This window comes from Leopardus geoffroyi, chromosome C1, assembly GCF_018350155.1.
Source record: "Leopardus geoffroyi isolate Oge1 chromosome C1, O.geoffroyi_Oge1_pat1.0, whole genome shotgun sequence".
Taxonomy (NCBI): domain Eukaryota; kingdom Metazoa; phylum Chordata; class Mammalia; order Carnivora; family Felidae; genus Leopardus; species Leopardus geoffroyi.
The window spans coordinates 122,596,313-122,611,694 of record NC_059328.1 but is presented as its reverse complement, the minus strand read 5'-3'; the positions used below and the strand labels follow the sequence as shown (position 1 = coordinate 122,611,694).

The 15,382-nt window shown below is 36.4% G+C and overlaps 1 protein-coding gene across 3 annotated transcripts in view; it reads left to right on the top strand.

Moving 5' to 3' along the window:
- DPP10 (dipeptidyl peptidase like 10) overlaps positions 1-15,382 on the top strand; it is a 1,361,034-nt gene that overhangs the window by 724,214 nt on the left and 621,438 nt on the right. The gene's annotated exons all lie outside the window — the stretch shown is intronic.

The following is a 15,382-nucleotide window of genomic DNA, read 5'->3' as shown; positions in this document are numbered from 1 at the left end:
CTTTTATCTGAAACTGATAAAATATTTTATTTCAGACTGTTCCGTTCAGTAATTGAGGTTAACAGTATCCCTTGTATTGTCTTCCATATAACAAGAAATGATTTTCATTTTCTATTCAAGGTTGACATGCCATAGTTTATTTGAAAGTTGCTGAAACTTTAATAATTTTTAAATCAACTTTCAGATAATATGGTAATTTCATTAACCAGAATAGTATATTGTACAATATTTTGGGAATTGCCAAATGATCTTCAGATTTAATTATGTTTGGGGGAGAGGCGACACAATGTAGGATTGGGAAGAGAGAACAGATTTCAGATAGAATCATCTATCATTCTCTGTGCAATCTAGGGCAAACTGTTTAATCCCTCTAGAACCATTCCTTCATCTTTAAAGGAAGAGGATGTCAAGAATGTTGCAAGAGTTAGAGACATTCTGTATGAATGGGCACACATAACATCTGGCCCAAGATAGAACTCAGTATTTTTATTCTTGTTGCTACTGTGTTTCTAGACTATCTGAGAAGATTATTTCATATCTTGCAAAGGCAATTTTCCATTTACATTGATGAAAGTGCAGAATATATGTATGGGTGTGTGTGTGTACATAACAAACACCACACATATATACATATCCGTTTTTACACTTACAAGCTAAATAAATGGGTTATTTTAGAGTTAGATTATTATAGGTCATAGGTAGAAATCAATTTATAACAATCTGACTGATTTCTTCCATTTTTAGATGATAACCTGTCTTCCCGAAAGACTCAGGATCTTCTTTGAAGTGTTCATGGTTTAATATCCTCTTTCCGGAAGTTTGGTTTCCAGAAATGACTGACTCAGAAATTCTTTGCATGTAGGAGCTGAGTGATACGTTGAGTTGAAATTTAAGAAGAGTTAGTTGAGTGCATAATCAAAATTGACTTTACATCTGAGAGAGCCAAGCCAAGCTGTGGTATTCCCTAGCCAAGCTGTATATTATCTGACTTTAATATTATTGCAATTTATCATATTTACTGATTTTCTCAGGTCAGTGCAAGAAACTATATATCTGGTTAGAAGATAGCAAATGAAGAAAAGTGAGGAAAAAAGGAATTTTTATTATATTTATCCTCACCCCTTTTTTGAAATCTAAATGAGGATTCAATTTCTTATACCACCTGAAAGCCTCTGCTCTGAAAACATAATCTGACAAACCTGAATTTTATAATTAGGAACTTGAATGGCAGGCAGTCCTGCAATTTATTTTCAAATAATGGACCAGAGAGACCCCTTGAAGTTGCATTAATAATGCTTGTACAGGGTTAGAAGTAGGCCTCCCCTGTTATTGGTACTTAGGTTTACTTTTGGCAGGACGAATCAAATAAGTGAAAACTCTTAATACTGTCGCTTCCATTAATCATATCTTACCTCCAAGAAAAGTTTTAATATAAGTTAATGAATGCAGGACATGGCTACTATTTTTTTCATTTCACATGTTTTGAAACAAGTGCCAGAAAGTCTTCTTTTTTTTTTAATCAACACTTTAAATCAGTGTCTCACAAACATGCATACTCATTCTTCTCTCTTAGACACCAAATCAAAGATTATGAGTCAAGGCATCTTCTGAATCGAGGTCAGAACTATATCTTTTCAAGAAGAAAAAAATATAAAATTCATGAAGAATTTGTCCAATGTAGAAATAGGTGATTTGGATAGACTAGTATATAATTTACATTTCCTAGTGTCTAGGAGTTTATGAATAGATTATGTACTCCACTAGGTTTATGGGTTTTTAAGGGAAAAGACTATACATTTTACTGTTTGTTTCTTTACTAGAGTACTATAAAGGGATTATAAAAGGACTATTCCTTTCCTTTGATCCTAGGAATTATGTGTGTTTCACTTCTTGACAGTCATATTGGCAGTGACAGGTGGATATGAAACGAGCATGGAGTTGATAAAGAAGGGACCCACCCTTGTTCACATTTATGGAGGTTGCTCGTTACTGCTTTCAAATGGGGTTTACCAAACATTAGTGCCACAGTGGCATTATATGAATGTCTGACTGCTCACAGAGTCATTGCCTCTTGTGTTATAGGATGAGAATTTTGATTCCTTTGTCTCAACTTGCATCCATGCTCTGTCCAAATCCAAATCCAGTCCCTTCCACCTCTACATGTCTTGAGATCAGTCTCTGGCCAGGGTCGATTCCCTGATGTCTAAACCACAATGATGTCCGCGGTGGCCTTGCCTTTCCAGATTCTTCCTTGAAATGGACATAAAGTCATAAATGATGATACCATTTTGAGAAAGCATTCCCATTGCTGAATCTAGTGCCTTTGTTTTCAAATCAAGAGATAGCCTATGGAGAGGTGAAGTGTGTTAGGTCACACAGTTGTTAGATCAAGAGGCAGTACTTGATTCTGGGCCTCCTTACTTACAGCCGTTTGCTATGTGTCTTGCTGCCAGATTCAGCTGTTGATAAAGCATCTTTGTTCTTGTCTTGGTGACATATCTGCCTTCCTTAGCACTTGACATCAGACTAACTTAAAAATTTTTTTTCCCTTAAAATCTTTGAGTCCTAAGGCAAAACTCACTTGACATTCCTTGGTTTCTCCTTTGTGATGTGTTGGTTCTAGGCCAATGGTCCTTAGACTTTTAGTACCTGGACACAAAACTTTAGAGAACCATATATGCATCTTCTCTAATTTGCCATGGCAAGAAGTCCCTTCCGTGCCATAATGTCATTTTGAAAGTAAACTGAGATCCACTGTTCAAAGGACATGCCAACACCTTCCATCATACATGCAGACACTGGCATTCTTAAATCTCTTCTTTTCCCTTTGATGAATGACCTTCCATTTATCTCCACCCTCAGCATTTGAAATTGCAGTTCAGTAGTCAATGAATTAGTGACAAGATGACTCCCTCCTTCAGAAAGTAGGGTTGTACTTTGGAACTCTGGAAAGCATGTAGGTGCATTATAGAACTTCCTCGAAAAGTTAATAGAACAGACCTCTGATTCACTGGATTGCTTGGAAGATAAAGCTGATAGTTTTTTCAGAGTACTAAGTTCCAATACTAGATCTGAGACTTTTATATGCAAAATAAATAAGAATTTTTGAAGGACACAGAATTCGTTTTAGTGGAAAGAACTAGGGCTTTCTTTTCATTTAACTTCAGGTTAAATTCTATTTACTCATTTGAGCAGGTTCCTCAGTCTCTCTCTGAATTTAATACTTCACCTGGAAATAGGATGATGTTTACATTGCAGGAGTGTTCTGAGGATTAGCAATGAGATGGGTTTATTATCCAGGAGGTGCTGAAAAGTGGTGGTGCTTATTTATTTATTTGTTTTTTTTTTGTTGTTGTTGTTGTTGTTATTAATATGTAGAGGCAAGCATTGTGAAATCAATGCTACACTGATGTTGAGGTTCCCAGATGATGGGAATACCAGCTTTAAAGCTCATTTCTCCATTACTTTGACCACAATTCAGAGCAACTTTAATATTGAGCTTCTATTTTTGTTGATATGGAGATTGTATGGAATAGTCCTGGCTCCAGAGTAAACATGGATTAGGGGTTCGTTAAGAAAATTCATGGTATCCCTTTTTATATTACTGATACAGGAGAATCAACAAAGTTTGTATTTTGAAGTTGGAGAACTGAATATGCATTTGCTTTTCCTGAATTTGTTCTTTTCTTTTCCCATCCCATGGTTAAATTCTCTCTCATGCTTATAATGCATTCTACATTTGGAGTGCTGCTTCATTCCTACTCAGAGCTGTAGTCTTTGAGCTGTAACAGCGAATCCAAAAAAACTAATATAGAATCACAGATGGTGCAAATATTTGAAAATAGGTAAATACAATCTAGGATTAGCTGCTTGGGCTCAGAAATGTCAGCTTCGTATTGCTTATTGGTCACATAAGGCACTTTTAGTTAAGGGAAAACCTAGGACAAAAGCATCATGATATAAAATTGCTGTTTTGGAGCTATGCAACATAACAAGCCCATAATTGTTATATAAACTCTAAAATGAGTCACTCTGTAACAAGGAAAGGTGTTTCAGAGAGGTCACCAAGTACCAAGGGGTTATACAGGGGATAAAAATTAAGCAGATATCATATCATGGAACTGCTGTATAATACCATCTGTTGACCTTCTTTTAAAGCCAATTTTTTAAATGGAAAATATCCATTCTTATGGGTATGCTGTAGGTAGGCACATATTAAATGACCTGAGCATGGGAGCGAACAAATTGCCATCATAAAATCCATAGGTGGTGATTATTAATTACATGTGCTGTGTGTCTCTACTTCTGACTGAGAATTTAAAACCATACAGTCTTATTTTCCTTCGGTTTTGCCCTTTTAAGAGATGCATGTTTTTTAAAGGATCTTAGAACCAACCATGGTGACTAAGTCACCTGATTGAGATAAGATAATTGAGAATGATAAAGGATGACTTGTTCAAGGTCACACCAGTGATGAATTGGGTAGGTGGGAAACCAGAGCCTCTCCCTCCTAGGTTGGGAGTTGGTATGAGACTCACTCAGTCATCAGGATCCTAGATCATCTTGGTTGAATGTATTGATATCAGATGAAGAAAAAGTAGATGAGAATTAAGATGGGAAGTTTCCAGCTATTTTGAAAGTTTTTTTTTTAATTCAATTTTGTTTCCAGGCAGTAGATTTAATAAAATTAGATCTGTTATATAGATTGTATCTGGACGCATCAAGGAGCAGGTGGTTACATGTGTAATGGTAGGATGCAGCTTACGTTCTCTGCAGTCTCTCATTTCTCAGATGAAGTGGCAGAGATTAGGAAGGGCTACTGTAGATCATATGTGAAGATCTGAAGAATACAGCACTGATTTCTCTCAAAATACATGTTCACAAGTAAAAAATGCTGGGTCTCATATATATATACAGTGAACATATGTCAAGGATTTAACTTATTTATAAAGGAACCATGAAGATGATAAAGCTGGTTCAAAGAGCATTTCAAGGAGAGAAATTCATATAGTCACTCAGGAAAGGAATAGTGTGCAATGTTTGCAAAATCAGATACACAACTGGTGAATATCTGACAACACTTAAATCATAACTCTTATGGTTATCTTTTATAGCAGACAGAAATGCTTTGCATCTTATCTATCTTTTACAATGAATGTTTAAGTTTAGATTGAGATGTAAAAAGTAAATGGTCAAAAGTAAATGGTAAGTTTAAGACAGGTGTATTTTCCTAAAATTGTATAATCTTTGTGTGGGCCAATTGGACAATGACTTAGCCTGACATTGAAAAGATAGAGATGCAGTGATACTTAAATTTTATTTCCAAATTCTCAAAAATTTTCTTAATATCCCCTAACTCACAAAAATGGTGCCATCTGGGTCTACACTTGATGTCACAGCCAACTTCTTAAGCAATTTTATCAAAGCTGTCTCTAAGCCCCTTGGAGCTTCAGGTGTCAGATCTGATTCACCTGCAGCGAGGGCCTGGAATGCATCCAGTCAGCCAACACTGTCTGTCAGGTTCATCCCAACAAATTGGTCCAGGTGCTTTTGAGGGACGGAAGACAACAACTTGGTAATTTCAAAGAGCTGTTTGTAGAAAAGATGAAGTAGAATAATTGCATGCGAGGTGGTGAAAAGCCATTCTTGAAGATGTAGCAAAATAAGGTTAAGATCGAGTTGAGTGGTGGTGGTTGTCCCTAGGAAATGGCTGCTTTCAAAGCTGCATTTAGGAGGAGATACCATACCCATTCACACAGTCTTATTTAAGACCTGCATTAGTTTCCTTCCCTTGATGCTCACTTTCTTTATTGCCACTCAAGAAATGTGCATCTGTGAATATCTGGAATTCTACCATGACTTTCATTGTTCCTTTGAAGGTGACCTAGGGGCGGTAACAGTTTACGTATGACTTGAATGTATTTGTCTCTCTGTGATTGCTTAGTATGGCCTTGAATGTATTTGTCTCTCTGTGATGCTTAGTATCGAGAATTTATATTTAGGGGCCATAGAAAATGAGGACCTTAGGAATGTAAAGGGGTAGGGACAGGAGGAAATAAACATAGAAATGAGTCTGAGAATCTCAAGAGAGAATCATGGTCTGCCCAGGAAGCAAGCTACTTAACAGGCCCTCTGTTTTTCTAATCTGGGTTTAAAAGGGAAAAAAAAATAAAATGAGTTTTTGTGTACAGAGTGCAAAGAGGTTTGTGAATAACTTGGGGTTTAAACAATTGTATTGCATTATTGAAACTTATTTTCCTGAAATATCTTTTACTAACTACAGGAGACTTTTAGATTGGGTAGTACCTTCTGGAATGGTAAAAATGTTCTATATATGTGCTTTCCAGTGTGGTACTCATCAGCCACATGTAGTTACTGAACACTTGAATTATGGCTAGTGTCACTGAGGAACTCATTTTCATTTAGTTTTAATTAAATTTATTTATTTATTTATTTTTAAATTTACATCCAAATTAGTTAGCATATAGTGCAACAATGATTTCAGGAGTAGATTCCTTAGTGCCCCTTATCCATTTAGCCCATCTCCCCTCCCACAACCCCTCCCGTAACCCTCAGTTTGTTCTCCGTATTTATGAGTCTCTTCTGTTTTGTCCCCCTCCCTGTTTTTATATTATTTTTGTTTCCCTTCCCTTATGTTCATGTTTTGTCTCTTAAAGTCCTCATATGAGTGATGTCCTATGATTTTTGTCTTTCTCTAATTTCACTTAGCATAATACCCTCCAGTTTCATCCATGTAGTATCAATAATTTAAGTTTAAATAGCCATATGTGACTAGTAGCTACTGTATCATTTCCAGACCTTTGTTTTTCAAACTTTAGCATGCATAGAAGTCCCTTGGAAATAATATAATGTGGCAAATTTTAACCCAGGGAATCTGGAAGGAGGTCCAAGATTCTCCATTTACAACATGATGCTTTTCTGTGGACTGTGCTCTAAGTAAGGCTTTATTTCCCAACAGCAAGATTGTTGAATTTTAATTTGTGGCTTTACCTAGTCTGACCCCTGTCATACAAGATAAGTCTGGTGGCCTATAGCAAAATTATGAAGTATAGCTGTAGAAATATAAAAGGAAAATAATTTTAGTCATAAAATCATTGGCATTTTTATTATAACTAACAGCTAAAATTTTGTGTAATATTCCTGTATACCATGCAGAGGTCAGGTGCCTGTATCTCATTCATTCCTTACCATAAACTCTATGTAATAGATATTACTTTTATTCCAGTTTTACTAATGAACAGCTGAGAATCATATCATCTTAGCTATCAATTGCTTCCCTTTATTAAATTGAAATTACATGATTTGATATTTACATGCTCTTAAAGGACTTAAATTATATAAATGATTTGTGGCTGATCAATAAATCATAATTTGATTCTCTTTCATAGATAATAATAGTAATAGACTTGTAGTTAATGTGATAATCCTCATCAGTACTTGGCACAAGTTAGTATTGTTTTCTTATTGTAAAGATGAGGAAACTGAGGGATAGAAAATAATTTGATTAGGGTTACATGATGTCTAAGTGGCAGAACAGGGTTTTGAATGCTGGCTATTTGTATATATAATTTAAATCATTTAACATATAAATATCTAACAAATGATTTAACTTTAATTTAATAAAGGAAAGCAATTTGCGGTTGTTATGGTACATATGATTGTGACCAAAAGGATATTTTCTCCATTTATGAGCTTTTCTACCTTGGGAATCTCTTATTTTCTCTGAACCTCAGATGCTCATTTGTAAAACTGTAATAAAAGTATTCAATTTGTTGGCATTCACCTCACTGCTATATGTTAATATATAACATATATAGGCCTTTATATAACATTGGTCTGTCTATGAGATTCTTTTAACATCTTGAAGAGAGGTTAGCTTCCCTCCTACCCCAAGCATTAGACTCAGGAATAAGTGCCAGCATATGCCATCCAAAAATCTGGTAATAACTGATGAGCATTTCCCAGTGGGTAGATAAAAGGAAAGGGTCTTTTATTATCACATTTCTAAAGGCAGGTCTATACTCTGTGCCTCATTCATGTTAAGGAAATGAGACATATAGGATTTTTGATATAGAACTTTAAATGTACCCTGTGTTTTCTGTGTGAATAAGGAAGATTTTGTGTTAGTAGATGAATGAATGGTACCGTGGAGCAAAATGTCTAATAAGGGACAGGACCCAACATTGTGAAAACGTGATTTCTTGTAATTTCATTAACGGATATAGAGACTTAATAAGCAATGGTGAGCACATGTTGTGCTTGCAGTTCCTTATATCCTGTGGGATTTACCTCATTTGGGAAATGGGAGGCACCTGTTTAAGGAACATACTAACCTTCATTTGCATCTCATTTGCCCTGGAAAGGCTGTATGTTGCTGTCAGTCACAATTACTTATTCTCCTAGTGAAAGGGAAGGAAAATAATAATAGTTGAGGAAGATATGAAGGGCTTTGGCCTTTGCAGACTCCTTTTTTTTTTTAATTTTCCCAGAAAAATTACTTCAGTAAATTATAAATTCATGAATTTTTATGTCCTTACCACCTCATGTAATGAAGAAGCTGAGAACCATTTCAAACTCAGAAAATTGATTCAGTTAAAACATTCCCTTTGTTTCCACCAAGTACTACTGAAAATTATTAACAAACACACCAGGAAGAAAAATGGTAGTAATGAAATGTTTTATTAGGTCTTTAAGGATGACCAAGCCTTCCAAGACTTCAGCTACTTTCAGAGGAGGAATTTTTGGTTAGAATATTCTTAACAATAGGAAAAACAAGGCTTACTTTCCTTATTTCTTTTAAGATTCTGTAAAGATTACAGAGGTATTTAAAAAAGCGTCTTTACTCTGAAAATTTTAAAAGTACAATCAATTTTTTACAATACACCTGGTGAACTATGCTAGGACATGCTTGGTAGCTGCTAATCTTTAACCCCCCCCAAAAAAGCATTTCATTTCTAAAGATTCTGGAAAGTCAAACTACTGAATGGCAGGTGGATCAGGCATTAGTCATAGATCAGATCAGGCATTAATAATCCTTGGTGTTCTGCTTGGGATATTAGAAGAAAAATGGGGTCTCAGTTGAGGGGAATGCATTAATAAAAACCAAACAAGCCTTTTATAATTTCTTGTTTTAAAATCTCTTTAAATGACCCAGATATAAAAGGCATATGAAACAATACCAAAAATATTCCTGGTTTCATGTTGTAAAGGCTGAATGAATATGACTTAAAATAAACCTTAATATGTTAATAATTACATATTCATAAATGAAGGCCGGGTAGTGGTACTATTGGTTGTTCTTGTTGTTTTTCAATATTTGAAGTTTATTGTCAAATTGATTTCCATGCAACACCCAGTGCTCATCCCAAAAGGTGCCCTCCTCAATACCCATCACCCACCCTCCCCTCCCTCCCACCCCCCATCAACCTCAGTTTGTTCTCAGTTTTTAAGAGTCTCTTATGCTTTGGCTCTCTTCCACTCTAACCTCTTTTTTTTTGTCCTTCCCCTCCCCCATGGGTTTCTGTTAAGTTTCTCAGGATCCACATAAGAGTGAAGCCATATGGTATCTGTCTTTCTCTGTATGGCTTATTTCACTTAGCATCACACTCTCCAGTTCCATCCACGTTGCTACAAAGGGCCATATTTCATTCTTTCTCATTGCCACATAGTACTTCATTGTGTATATAAACCACAATTTTTTTTATCCATTCCTCAGTTGATGGACATTTAGGCTCTTTCCGTAATTTGGCTATTGTTGAGAGTGCTGCTATAAATATTGGGGTACAAGTGTCCCTATGCATCAGTACTCCTGTATCCCTTGTGGTACCATTTGATTTTATCACATGGAATCAACCCTCCTGTGCATTTTAATCCAACATCTCTTAGGTTGGACCTATTGCTTTTCCAAATTAACCTGGAAATCTTAGGTCAGATAATGTAAGTATGGTGAAATAGGGTGATTTGTCAGGGAGTCTGGGTTCCGCAGCCCCTGGATGTTACTGTGTTCAGTGGCACAGCACACTTTCTGTTCCTTCAGACTGTCAGAAGAGTCTCATGACATACCCAATGGATAAGTGATAAACTTTGCCCCTTGAAAAATTTAACTTTATAATTCTGTTAATAGAAAGTTGTGTGTGTCTATAGACACTCAGAATTATGCACCAAGAAAGTTCCTCTAAATTAGTATGGAGAGAATGTTTTTCCTATTTACCTCAATATCATTGGAGCTTAGTGTTTATATTAGAAGCTCTGAGGGTAACCTCAGGCCTTGCTGGTTATAGTTACCTACCTTCCTTCCTTCCTTCCTTCCTTCCTTCCTTCCTTCCTTCCTTCCTTAAGTAGAGAGACTAGAGACAATAAAGAAGCAGATAAAAATCACTTTCTTCCTTCTGAAAATGTTCATCATTTAACAAAAAACATCTCACCTTTATTTTGATTTGTGAATACAGAAAATTTAAAAGCCATTTTCTAACGTGAACTGCTTTACGCTAAGACCTTGTGAGGCACATCTGTTTCTTTTATCCTAGACCTTGAAAAAACAATATTCAGACAAATAGTTTTGCTGCAAAAGTTCTTCAAATGAGCAGCTTTCATTGTTTTGAAGAAGTTGCAGAGAAAAGTCTGGTGAATTATTGTGCTAACCTGAAGGCATTCAAAAGTATCTCAGGCATAATTCTGTGTTGATTACCTATTACTTCATAACCCATTACTCCACTTTCTGGCTTAAAACAACAGCTGTTTCATTTCTTTTTTTTTTTTTTGTGATTCTTTTGGTCAGGAATTCAGGAAGGGCTTCATGACAGCTCTTCTGATCCATGTGGTGTCATTAACTCCACTGAATTCAGCTAGTAGCTAGACTAAGCTGAAAGGCAGAGAAGGCTTCATTCATGTCTGGTACTTTGGTGCTGCTTTACATGGCCTTTCTCTCTCTCCACACAGATAATTTGGACTTCTTCACAGCATGAGTCTTAGGACTTCTTACCAGGTGGTTGTCTTTCAAAAGGGAGCACTCCAAGCAGTGAAAGCAGAAATTGCAGATCTCTTAAGGATGAGCTGCAGAAGTTTCAGAGCTTCTCTTCTGCCACATTTTATTTTATTGGTGAAAGCAAGACACAGGGTCAACCCAAATACAAAGGGGAAAATCAACTCCTTGTCTCTGTAAGAGATATGTAAAGAATTTGTAATCATCTCACATCTACCACAGACTACCAAAGAACAGAAAAAACAACAGAACTATATCTGGATATAAGTATTCACTATATGAGCATGTGGAGAATTTAAGGGTGTTTAAATGATGAAAATATTGTAAAGATAAAAGTGGTGCCATGGTGTCAATGCTGTACTTGGCCATAATCTGTCAATGTGACAGATTTAGAATGTGAAGGCAAGTTATAATTGATTGAAAACAGTCTTAATGCACTGGTTCTTAAAGTATGGGAATTTATATTTTCATTGTAAAATGGAAATATATAAAACATTCACCTTTATCTAGGTATAGTCATGAAATATATTTATTTGGGAATAAATTTAATGTACTGCTTGGTTGAAAATACAGTATGCTCTAAATAAACTTTTAACTTCAGGGAAATTATGACCATCTAGAGTAATTTGGTGCCATAAAGGAAAACATATATCTAGACTTCTGAGAAGGTATACGTTATAAAGGAAGGGACAACATTGTGCACAGAAGTTGGTTATTATGGCTATAAAGTTACTTTGATTCTGAGATATAATTACTTTAATGAATTCTGCCCCTGTGAAATATTTTATGTTGTCACATTTCATGCTGGATGAAGTAACTAAGCTGGGATTAGTATGTTCCAAAGGTTTCACATAAAGTCACAATTTTCATGAGAGAAAATGATCTGGAACAAAAAAAGCTTTGGGGTTTTCAGGAATGCGATAGAATTCTCTGTGGAGTACCTTTTTTTTTTCAATATATGAAATTTATTGTCAAATTGGTTTCCATACAACACCCAGTGCTCATCCCAAAAGATGCCCTCTTCAATACCCATCACCCACCCTCCCCTCCCTCCCACCCCCCATCAACCCTCAGTTTGTTCTCAGTTTTTAAGAGTCTCTTATGCTTTGGCTCTCTCCCATTCTAACCTCTCTTTTTTTTTTTTTCCTTCCTCTTCCCCATGGGTTCCTGTTAAGTTTCTCAGGATCCACATAAAAGTGAAAACATATGGTATCTGTCTTTCTCTGTATGACTTATTTCACTTAGCATAACACTCTCCAGTTCCATCCACATTGCTACAAAGGGCCATATTTCATTCTTTCTCATTGCCACGTAGTACTCCATTGTGTATATAAACCACAATTTTTTTTATCCATTCCTCAGTCGATGGACGTTTAGGCTCTTTCCATAATTTGGCTATTGTTGAGAGTGCTGCTATAAACATTGGGGTACAAGTGTCCCTATGCATCAGTACTCCTGTATCCCTTGGGTAAATTCCTAGCAGTGCTACTGCTGGGTCATAGGGTAGATCTATTTTTAATTTTTTGAGGAATCTCCACACTGTTTTCCAGAGCGGCTGCACCATTTTGCATTCCCACCAACAGTGCAAGAGGGTTCCCGTTTCTCCACATCCTCTCCAGCATCTATAGTCTCCTGATTTGTTCATTTTGGCCTCTCTGACTGGCGTGAGGTGATATCTGAGTGTGGTTTTGATTTGTATTTCCCTGATGAGGAGCAATGTTGAGCATCTTTTCATGTGCCTGTTGGCCATCCAGATGTCTTCTTTAGAGAAGTGTCAATTCATGTTTTCTGCCCATTTCTTCACTGGATTATTTGTTTTTCGGGTGTGGAGTTTGGTGAGCTCTTTATAAATTTTGGATACTAGCCCTTTGTCCGATATGTCATTTGCAAATATCTTTTCCCATTCCATTGGTTGCCTTTTAGTTTTGTTGATTGTTTCCTTTGCTGTGCAGAAGCTTTTTATCTTCATGAGGTCCCAATAGTTCATTTTTGCTCTTAATTCCCTTGCCTTTGGGGATGTGTCAAGTAAGAAATTGCTACAGCTGAGGTCAGAGAGGTCTTTTCCTGCTTTCTCCTCTAGGGTTTTGATGGTTTCCTGTCTCACATTCAGGTCCCTTATTCATTTTGAGTTTATTTTTGTAAATGGTGTGAGAAAGTGGTCTAGTTTCAACCTTCTGCATGTTGCTGTCCAGTTCTCCCAGCACCATTTGTTAAAGAGACTGTCTTTTTTCCATTGGATGTTCTTTCCTGCTTTGTCAAAGATTAGTTGGCCATACGTTTGTGGGTCTAGTTCTGGGGTTTCTATTCTATTCCATTGGTCTATGTGTCTGTTTTTGTGCCAATACCGTGCTGTCTTGATGATTACAGCTTTGTAGTAGAGGCTAAAGTCTGGGATTGTGATGCCTCCTGCTTTGGTCTTCTTCTTCAAAATTCCTTTGGCTCTTCGGGGCCTTTTGTGGTTCCATATGAATTTTAGGATTGCTTGTTCTAGCTTTGAAAAGAATGCTGGTGCAATTTTGATTGGGATTGCATTGAATGTGTAGATAGCTTTGGGTAGTATTGACATTTTGACAATATTTATTCTTCCAACCCATGAGCACGGAATGTTTTTCCATTTCTTTATATCTTCTTCAATTTCCTTCATAAGATTTCTATAGTTTTCAGCATACAGATCTTTTGCATCTTTGGTTAGATTTATTCCTAGGTATTTTATGCTTCTTGGTGCAATTGTGAATGGGATCAGTTTCTTTATTTGTCTTTCTGTTGCTTCATTATTAGTGTATAAGAATGCAACTGATTTCCGTATATTGATTTTGTATCCGGCAACTTTGCTGAATTCATGTATCAGTTCCAGCAGATTTTTGGTGGAGTCTGTCGGGTTTTCCATCTAGAATATCATGTCATCTGCAAAAAGTCAAAGCTTGACTTCCTTTTTGCCAATTTTGATGCCTTTGATTTCCTTTGTTGTCTGTCCACTCTCACCGCTGTTGTTTAACATAGTGTTGGAAGTTCTAGCATCAGCAATCAGACAACAAATGGAGTATCTTTTTAAATTGTTCATGTTCCTCCTTAGACATGTAGTGCATGAAAACTACCCTGTTCTCAATGATATAACTTTTTAAAATGGGCTCCAATACCAAGTGTAGATACTTTTGTTTATGGTATATTTCCCTCTTTATGATAAATTTCCCCTTTTTTTACCCCTTGTATCAAGTGAAAGTTATTTAACTAAGGGAGGAGGTAGGAAGGTGCTCTCAGAACATTGCTGTATTTCCTGACTTGATGGGAATTTTCTGTCTTGTGCTCCCCACTCCTCCATACTGCCTGATCTGCTTGAAATACTGCTTCCTTACCTCCATTTTCTTTATATTCAGGGAATATGGGAATGTAGAAAGCCAGATGTCCTAAGTGGTGAGCTTGACCACCTGCGAAGAGCAGGTTATACCACATAGAGCACTGGCTGCTACAAGTCCTTTTAGGAAAGTGAAAAATTTTAAACCCCAAACATACCCACACACATTAACTAAGGAAAAAGTAGTCACATACTTGAAGATTTGTCTTGGTATGATAATGTATGACCTGTACCACTAGTTGTGACCACATTTTAACCCACTCTTACTTGAAGCAAAAAGAAATTAGAGAAAAATATTATGATGTCATTCTACCCTAAAATGCCACATAAGAATTATCTCTCACTTCTTAGAGATGGGTTCTTCCTTTAACACTCCATAAAAGAAACCCTTTCTTTCAAGTTGGTTTTGACTTACTGTTCCTTGGGAATAAAGTTATCTGTAGCATTTTAAGCATCCCTCTCTTGGTGGTTTGGGCTAAGTGCCCTCCAGCTGTAAATCCATAGAACCTTTTCTTGACTCTGTCATACCGTGAAATTGCTTGTTTACTCATTTCTCTCCAAATAGCTACATTTCTTAAAGACAGTGACTGGGTTTTGTTAATTCTGAATCATCAATGGGGAGGTTTCAAACATATTTGTCAATTTACATTTGTAGTAGAAATGCTTTGAAGGAAAGGAATCTGGTATTTAGGAGAGGAGCACATGGCAATGTTTATTAAGCTGATTAGTATTTATAATAGCTCCCAATCTGTGGATCAAGGGTACTAGGCAAAGTGTACTGATGAGTCCTGGATGAACTCATTGCAACAGGTGGAATGAATATTTAGTCTTTTGGTATATAATCTCATAGAGAAAATCTACGGTGAGTTGTTGCACAGCAGGAGGATAAGAGCCTCAAAAGCTAGATCAAAAGAGTTTTAAAGCAACTTAGAAGAGCAAACAGGGGAGAAACAGAATCCAGAAAGTACTAGGCTGGGAGGGGTATGTGCCTCATGTGAGACCCCAAAAGTCTCTACGGAGGTAATGCC